The sequence below is a fragment of the Cynocephalus volans genome, chromosome 10, assembly GCF_027409185.1.
Source record: "Cynocephalus volans isolate mCynVol1 chromosome 10, mCynVol1.pri, whole genome shotgun sequence".
In the NCBI taxonomy this organism is placed as follows: Eukaryota; Metazoa; Chordata; class Mammalia; order Dermoptera; family Cynocephalidae; genus Cynocephalus; species Cynocephalus volans.
This window is the reverse complement of record NC_084469.1, coordinates 21,983,024-21,991,751: the sequence shown is the minus strand read 5'-3', so window position 1 is coordinate 21,991,751 and position 8,728 is coordinate 21,983,024. Positions and strand designations below refer to the sequence as shown.

The window sequence follows — 8,728 nt, the reverse complement described above, 5'->3', positions numbered from 1 at the left end:
CTCTCTTGCCTCAAAACAGCTCAACAGTGCAGGGTGTTGCACTCCCATTGCATAGCGGAGGAGCCTGCAGAGAGGGAGACCACCAGGTGCACAGGCCAGAGCAGGACGCACGTCCAGACCAGCTGCACTCTCCGCTCCCTGCTTCTCCTTCCAGGCAGGCACAGCACCATGCTTAGGCTCAGGGGCTGTCCATCACCATTTCCACCAACTGTGTGTGACCTTACACAAGATACTCATCTCTCTGGGCCTCAGTTTCCTTGGATATAAACCACAGATAGTAGTAGTACCTACTGCACAAGGTATTGAGAGGATTGAAGGAGCTAGATCCAAGCCTGGCACAGAGTCGGTGCTCCATGTAGATCACCTGCAGAGCTTGTATTCTCCTCAAGAAAAGCCACTCAGGAAAATGGCTGTCCCCACCCCACATTGTGGGTAGTGGAGAGAGCACTGGGCTTGGAGCCTAAAGACCTGAGCTGGGAGCCCAGCTGTACACCATACTGGGGCTGTGACCATGGATGGGTCACTAGGCCCCTCTGAATGTCAGTGGTTATTTCTACCCACTGCACAGGGTCATGGTGAAAGGGACATGGTGTGGATGACAGCACCTAGCACTCTTCAGAGTGGAGTGGAGACCACGAGCAGGAACTGGAATTTTCCTGGGTGGAGGGGACAGAACAGCTGGCGAGCAGTGACAAGGAGAGGAAAAGGGACAGGGAAGAAGTTGCAGGTGCCCTAAAGATCCCAACCCCTTCTGCAAAGCCAAGGTGGACATTTCCCCAGCCATAGGGAGCTCTGATGTGCACAAGGAAGAGGTGAATGGGTAGGCCATGGGGCTGAGGTCTTTATCCTTTTCTCTGTCACCTTCTGCTCAAGGCTGCCACCAAGGAGTTGACCGCCTACTAGGACCTTCTTGCTTTGTAACCCAGGGGAGGTTGCTCACCCACTCTGTTCTTTCCCTTTTTGGTGTCCACGTTAGGAGAAAGCATTGCTCACAAAGCCACTGTGTGGGAGGAATGACAATAGGAGGAATAAAATACTCAGAAGGAAAGAGGTAGAGGCCCTCGAAAAGAACCGCCCAGAGGGGCATTCAATGGCACTCCCTGCCTTCTGCCCTGGCAGGGGGTGGGGGTAAGGGGACTTCACAGGAAGGTATGACTGGGGTGAACCAAGCCACAGAGACCAAAATTAGCAGCAAGGTTGGGAAGGGAAACGGCTGCAGCTTGGCCTCACCCTCAGCAGCACGCAGAGGGAGGCAGAGCTGCTGCAGAGCAAGGCAGGTGCAGACGCTGCTCCTCGGCCCCTTTTCTCTTCCAGTGTCTGCTGGGCTGCAGTGGGACCAGCATGCGCTGGACAAACGTGAAAGATCTTGGATAATATAACAGCTGTGTCTCTTTCCAGCTGCGTGGCCGTCGACAAGACTTCACCTTCCCGAGGCTTCACTTTGTTGTCTCTGAATTGGGATGATAACACATGCCTCATTGAATAGCTGGGAGGAGAAAATACAGCTATAAGAACAGTAATTACTTTTATAGGCCAGGGTACATGTTATTTCGTTAATCTTCACAACAACCCTGCTGGATGAGTACTTTCATCCCCATTTACAGAGAAGGGAACAGCCTTGGAGAGGTTAAGTGATTTGTCCAAGTCGCACAGCAGGTAAACAGCAGGATGGCTGTCAGATCCCAGGTCTATTGGATCTATGGATGCTTTAGAGCCTGACATATGCTAACTCATAAATAAGGACTCAGTCTTCCCTCCAAAATCCCATCCTTGGTCCCTACTCCATTCACAGAGGCTGCCCCACTGCTGGGCTGACTCACTGGCCTTGGTCTGGGACCCTGGTTTCCTGGTGCAGACCCCTGACCAAGAGGCTGCCAGCAAAGTCCGGGCCTGTGATCCAATTACTCTTGACTCCCCTTCTTACCGACAGTGGCTCCTCACCCTGGCCAACACACCAATGACAGGTCCTTAGGGAGGTGATCCAGCAGAAGGAAGTGCAGTGACCCTGCACACATCCATCTCTGTGATCTAGGGCCCAGTCTGCCTTCAACACAGCATCTTCCATCTGCTGGTGTGCAGAAGTGGGAGATCATGGTAAGGGGGTGAACTCAGAAGGGAGAGAGCTGGAGATGCTGAACCCAATGGCACATCAGGAAAGTTCATTCCAGGGATCACTTGTGATCCCAGCCCTCTCTGGAGAAAACAAGCAGCCACTGGTCTTTGCCCCTGGAGTCTCTCTGCTTCCTCCAATAGTATACAGCAAGGATGCATTAGGAGGGAGGGACAAAAGGGTTTTCACCAAGCCCCTGCAGCATGCCAGGGGCTGCAATAAGAGCCTAACGTGCAGCACTTCATCCAGGCTCTAAGCAACCTCAAAGAGCAGGCATGATATTCCCCCATAATAAAAAGAAAGAACTAAGGCTCCAGGAAGTTGTCAAAGTGCAAAAGGCCACCCAGCTGGCAAGGGATAAAGTAGCCTGTCTGACCTCAATGCCAACACTCTTTCCTTTACATAAGGACCCCATTGAATCTGCCTTGTGACCAGGGGAGGCCAGCATTGTCAGACAAGCCATGCAAGGATATGCAGAACCCCATATAGTGATCTTCATCGCTGTAGACCTTTCTCCAGAACTCAGTCTCCATTCTGTCTTGAGCCACAGCATGCCTGGTCCCACAGGTCATCTACTTGATAATTGTTTACTGAACTTTCTTTAAACCTAAGGCCCTGTTCTAGAAGCTGGGTGAGGTTGTAACATGAAGACCAAGAGCTCGGCCTCAGAGAACTTAGTGGAGAAGACAGAGGTATTGCAATATGACCATGGCCCCAAGGGAGTCCCAGTGAAATGCCTTGGGGAATTGAGAGGACAGAGATCCAGGTCAAGTGTCTAATTTAGAGCTTGATCATTATAGAAGGAATTGCAGAGATTTTTCTGTTCCAAGCCTCTCATTTCCAGATGAGGAAACTGAGACCCAGAGAAGGGGGTTGTTTGCATAAAGCCATGTAACATATTGGCAGTTTCAGAGCCGGCTGAGAACACAGGTTCCCTAACTCCTCAGACCCTTTCTGGGGCACTACTGTGATTCTATTTATGCACCTAACCAAGGCTGACAGGTGATCTAGCAAGTGGAGCCCAGGTAACTCAAGACAAATCCGTTACCATGACCATAAGAAGTCAACAGTCTCAATATGCCGGCGTTTTGTATCAGGCAAGATTTGATTCAGCTGCACAAAGAAACCTCAAACCTAGCTTTAGCATGACAGAACTTTTTAATCTCTCATGTCAAGAGGCCTGAGGTCCAGGCTCTGCTCTGCAAAGTTGTCAGGGACCCAGATTCCTGGCAACCACTCCTCCTCCATCCCCAGGGTCCTGCAGCCCAAGCTGAGGGCACCTGCACTCCAGACAGCAGGGAGGATGAGGAAGAGGGGCAAAGGGTACATACCCTGCCTTTTAGCAAGGTTTGCTGCAGGCTGTCACATGACACATCCCTTTACAGCCCAGTAGTCAGAGCCCCATCAAGTGGGAGGCTGTGTAATGTAGTTTTTATTCTGGGAGACCATGAGCCCAGCTAAAAGTTCTGTAACAATGGAAGAAAGGAGGAATGGATATTTGCCTTTGGTTTTCCCTCCTGAACTCATTTTCTGGATCCTGCCTCTTCCAACCTCTTCTTCCCCAGATCTAGACAGCCTAGTGGCCCCTACCTTTGTGCCCACTGTCTTATCAACAGTTTGGGGTGTGGCCACACCTTCTCCCCCAGCCCCATGCCTGTACCTTCCCCAGCTCAGCAACAGTTGGTGCTTCTCTGGTCAGCCAGGGAGGCCACACCAAGGTGGGCAGTGCCACTGCTGGACTGGGAGGTCAAGAGTCTGACTTCTAACTCTGACTTATCTCGTCACTCACTCTATGACCTCTGCCTAATCAAACCCTCTTTCTGGGCCAGGAGAGAGAGAGCTTGATCCTTCTCAGATCCAAAGAAGGACGAAATGAAAATTAAAGGGGAAACGTCCCCAAATTTACCCTATGGATAGGCCTGTATATAGGCTCACAGATTTGTGTACCACCTTTTGACCATTCAAGAAAGTTTTAGTAATAGCAAAATATTGGGAAAAGCCTAAATATCCATTAATTGGGAACTAGCTAAGCACATGCTAGCTCTCTGCAGTGGAATATTCAGCAACTGTTAAGAATAAGGCCAGTTTATGTGCACTTAGATGGAATCCAAAATATATTAAGTACTAAGAGTGAGGAATGTCACATGCATAGTATATAACCTTTGGGTAAAATCATATTCAGTCAAATTTATATTTTCTTTGTGTGTGTGTGTAAACGTCCTCTGGAAGGACACAAAAGAAACTGCCTCTAAGGAGAGGAATTGGTGTTGGGGGTAACAAACAAAGACTTACTTTTCAGTATACAAGATTTTTGAATTGTATATAATGAAATCTCTAGAATAAAAGATAAGAAAGTAAAGGGAGGAGAAGCACTGTGATGGCTGGAGCAGAGGCAGCCACCAGGTGAGCAGCAGAGGTGCGCAGAACTATTATGACCTGCACAAACCACTGCCTCCCCAGTTGTCCATATCAGGGGCCTGATTGGAATGTGAAGAGCTCTCAGTTGCTGCACTGTGGTGGTGCCAGGGTCCGGGCTGGGAGGAATCTCCTGCCACAGCTGTGACATGGACTTTGAGAACAAGACAAATAAGGAACCAGGGCTGCAGCAGCCCAGACCACCACATCTGCTTCCAGAGCCAAATCTGCCAAAGCCGGAGCTGCCTGCCAGGGAGGCCCAAAGTAAGAAGCCTGTGGCCAGGCCACCCCCTGACACTGCTGCCAGTGCCAGGGAGCCTCGAGTCAAGCAAGGTCCAAAAATGTATTATTTTAATTCTGCAAATGCCTCTGGTGGTCCTGCAAATCTGGATAAATCTATTTTGAAAGTGGTAATTAAGCGTAAACTAGAGCAAAGAATTATTGGAGTGATCAATGAGTATAAAAAGCAAAATAATAACAAGGGAGTGACTCCTGGAAGACTTACTGCCAAAAAATGACAGGATTTATACAAGGCTTTACAAGCATTTTCATTTAAGACTGAGGATGGTGACGATGCCGTGACCAACACCCTCTTATGTGGAGGTGATCTTCACTCTGCCCTGGATTGGCTCTGTTTAAACCTTTCAGATGATGCACTTCCTGAAGGATTCAGTCAGGAATTTGAAGAGTAACAATCTAAAATTCCAGTCCGATCTCCAAAATTCCACTTCCTCAAATACAAGCCACTATTTCACCTCCGTTGCAACCTAAAACCAAAAAACAGGAAGAAGATCCTAAGATTAAGATATTTATTTTCTCTTTCTAGCCAAAGAAGGAAGAAAAAATATGGAAGTAAGTATGAAAGAGTGGATTTTGCGGTCTGCAGAGCAACAAAATGAAGAAAAGACTGAGAATTCTGAAAGTTTAGAAGAGGAGGAAAAATTTGACGCTAATGAAAGGTGCTTGCATCTTGCAGCAAAACTTCTGGGTGCAAAGGAGCAAGCAGCCACCTTAAAACTAGAAAGAAAAAAAAAAAAAAAAAAACAAGCAAGGCCAAAAAGAGGCTCAAGAAAAAAATAATGAAATTTCAAAGAGAAACAGAAACTTTAGAAGACCATCCAGTATTCAATCTAGCCATAAAGATTTCACATCAACAAGACGAGAGGGAAAAGCCTCCTGTAGTCACAGAAGGGGAAAGTACTTTGAACTTTAATTTATTTGAAAAATCTACAGTTGCTACTGAAGACGGAAAAGATAAAAAGAAAGAACTTCATGATGTAAGAAGTTTTTTTTTTTTTTTTTTTTTTTTTTTTTTTTTTTACTGGTAAGGGGATCATAACCCCTGGCTTGTGTCGTCTGCACCATGCTCAGCCAGTGAGCGCACCGGCCATCCCTATATAGGATCCGAACCCGCGGCCTCAGCGCTACCAGCACCGCACTCTCCCGAGTGAGCCACGGGGCCGGCCCATGTAAGAAGTTTTGACTTTACCACTCAAAGCTGGACTGGAAAATCTCCCAAACAATTTCAGATCTATTGGGTCAGAAAGAATCTTCTCGAGAGTCCAAATCCATCCTTTGGAAAAGTTCCTGTAGGTAGGTACTGGAAATGTAGGGTAGGGGTGATCACATTTGAAGACGATGTCCCCGTGGTGTGCTGGGCAGTCTTAACAGAGGAGGGTGTGCAAGTCCAGAACCTGGAAGCTACTTCGGCCCTTTATCATTTAGGGGAAGGACCGTCAGCTCGTCTGTCACTTCCTCACACTCACTGAGATGTTTGGCCGGAGTGGAGTGATGCAGAAAAGGAAAGGGAAGAATTAAATAAGATGGAAACCAACAAACCACGTGATCGTTTTATCGCCAAACTTCTGAATGAATTGAAACAGCAGAGCAACGGCATTCTGAAAATAAGAAAGAAAACTCTGAAGATCCTGAGGAATCTTGGGAAAATTTATTTCTGATGAGGATTTTTTTTTTGCACTATCCTTGGAATCAGCAAATGGAGAAGATGTGGAGCCTGTCAGAAGCCTCTTTAGAAAGTTGCAAAGTACACCTAAGTATCAGAGACTTCTAAAGGAAAGACAACGGTTACCTGTGTTTGGACACAGGGATTCAATTGTCGAAACTCTAAAAAGGCACTGGGTAGTGGTTGCGGCAGGTGAAACAGGGAGTGGTAAAAGTACTCGAGTACCACATTTTCTTTTAGAAGATTTGCTTCTAAATGAGTGAGGAACAAGTAAATGTAACATTGTCCATACCCAGCCTCGAAGAATGTCAGCAGTGAGTTTAGCCACCAGACTATGGGATGAATTGGGCTGTGAAAATGGACCTGGAGGAAAGGATTCTGTGTGTGGATATCAGATCCAGATGGAATCTCGAGCTAGTGAATCTACCAGGTTACTCTATTGCACAAGAGGGGTTTTGCTAAGGAAACCTCAAAAAGATGGTCTTCTAACCAATGTGTCTCATGTTATTGTAGATGAGGTTCGTGAAAGAAGTGTCCAGTCAGACTTCCTACTTGTTACTTTGAAGGAAATTCTACAGAAACGTTCTGAAATGCATTTGATTCTGAGTACCTCTGTGGACAGTGAAAAGTTTTCTACACATTACACACACTTCCCTATTCTCAGAATTTCAGGATGAAGAACTGTTGAGGTGTTTTATCTTAAAGATACAGTAAAAGAGACAGGCTCATACTGGAGAAAGACTCAGAATATTGTCAGAAATTTCTGGAGGAAGAAGAAGTAACCATTCATGTTACAAGCAAAGCAGGAGGAATAAAAAAGTATCAGGAATACATCCCAGTTCAGACTACGGCAAGTGCTGATTTAAATCCATTTTACCAAGAGTACAGCAACTGCACTCAGCATGCTACTCTTGACATGAATCCTCATAAAATCATCCTGGATCTCATTTTGGAACTACTTACATATTTAGACAAAAGTCCCCAAATCAGAAATACTGAAGGAGCAATATTGATCTTTCTACCAGGCCTTGCTCCCATTCAACAGCTGTATCGTCTCTTTCAAATGATAGAAGATTTTATCATGAACCGTATAAAGTGATAGCTTTGCATTCTATTCTTTCAGCTCAAGATCAAGCTGCAGCATTCACACTTCCTCCTCCAGAAGTCAGGAAGATGGTTTGAGCAACAAGTATTGCAGAGATCATATCACTATTCCAGATGTTGTATTTGTATTTGAAACTGGAAGAAGAAAAGAAAGGAAGTACCATGAAAGCACTCAGATGAGTTCTTTGGTCAAGACGTTTGTCGGTAAAGCTGGTGCTCTGCAGCACCAGGGAAGAGCTGGGTGGGTCAGAGATGGCTGCTGCTTCCGAATGTGCCCAAGAGAAAGATTTGAAGGCTTTATGGACTATTCTGTTCCTGAAATCTTGCACGTACCTTTGCAGGAATTATGTCTTCATATCATGAAATGTAATCTTGGTTCTCCTGAAGATTTCCCCTCCAAAGCTTTAGATCTTCCTCAGCTTCAACTAATCAGTAATGCAATGAATTCACTCCGAAAGCTTGGAGCTTGTGAACCAAATGAACCAAATGACTCCAGTGGGCCAACACCTTGAAGCTTTACCTGTGAATGTCAAGAGTGACAAGATGCTTGTTTTGGGTGCCACAATTGGTTGCCTTGAGCCAGTGACAACACCAGCTGCTCTAATGACACAGAAGTCTCCTTTTACCGCACCAATTGGTTGAAATTGAGGCTATCATTCTGAAATCACATATTTCCAGAGGAACTTTCTTAACAGAACATCACTATTAACCCTGGAGGGTGTAAGGCAGCAAAATTTTCATCTTCCACAACCTTTACATCAGCAGCTCTGAGCTCACAGCCAGATGTTAGCTACCTGAGAGGAAGAGTCACTTTCTCCCATCTCCAATTAGAAAACCCCCAGGGAATGACCATAACTGGCTTGGCAGGAGTCTCGTTCCCACTTCTGCACCAATCAGCGTGGCTAGAGAAGCAGGCTACTATTTTTCATCTAGCAAGGGTGTATGCCCCCATCCATCCCAGCTCAAGTATCACTTCATCTGAGACACCTTCCCAAATATTCCTGATTAAGCTTTCATTGCACTCAGTATCTCTCCCTTACAACACATGTCTGAACCTCATTTTTACACATCTGTGTGATTATTTGATAATATCTCTCTCCCCCACTATATACAAACTCCCTGAGGGCAAGTGCTAG

The 8,728-nt window shown here is 46.2% G+C and overlaps 1 pseudogene; it reads left to right on the top strand.

Moving 5' to 3' along the window:
* The first annotated feature begins 4,487 nt into the window (after positions 1-4,487).
* LOC134387300 (ATP-dependent RNA helicase DHX29-like) lies at positions 4,488-8,363 on the top strand (annotated as a pseudogene).
* Positions 8,364-8,728: the final 365 nt, after the last annotated feature.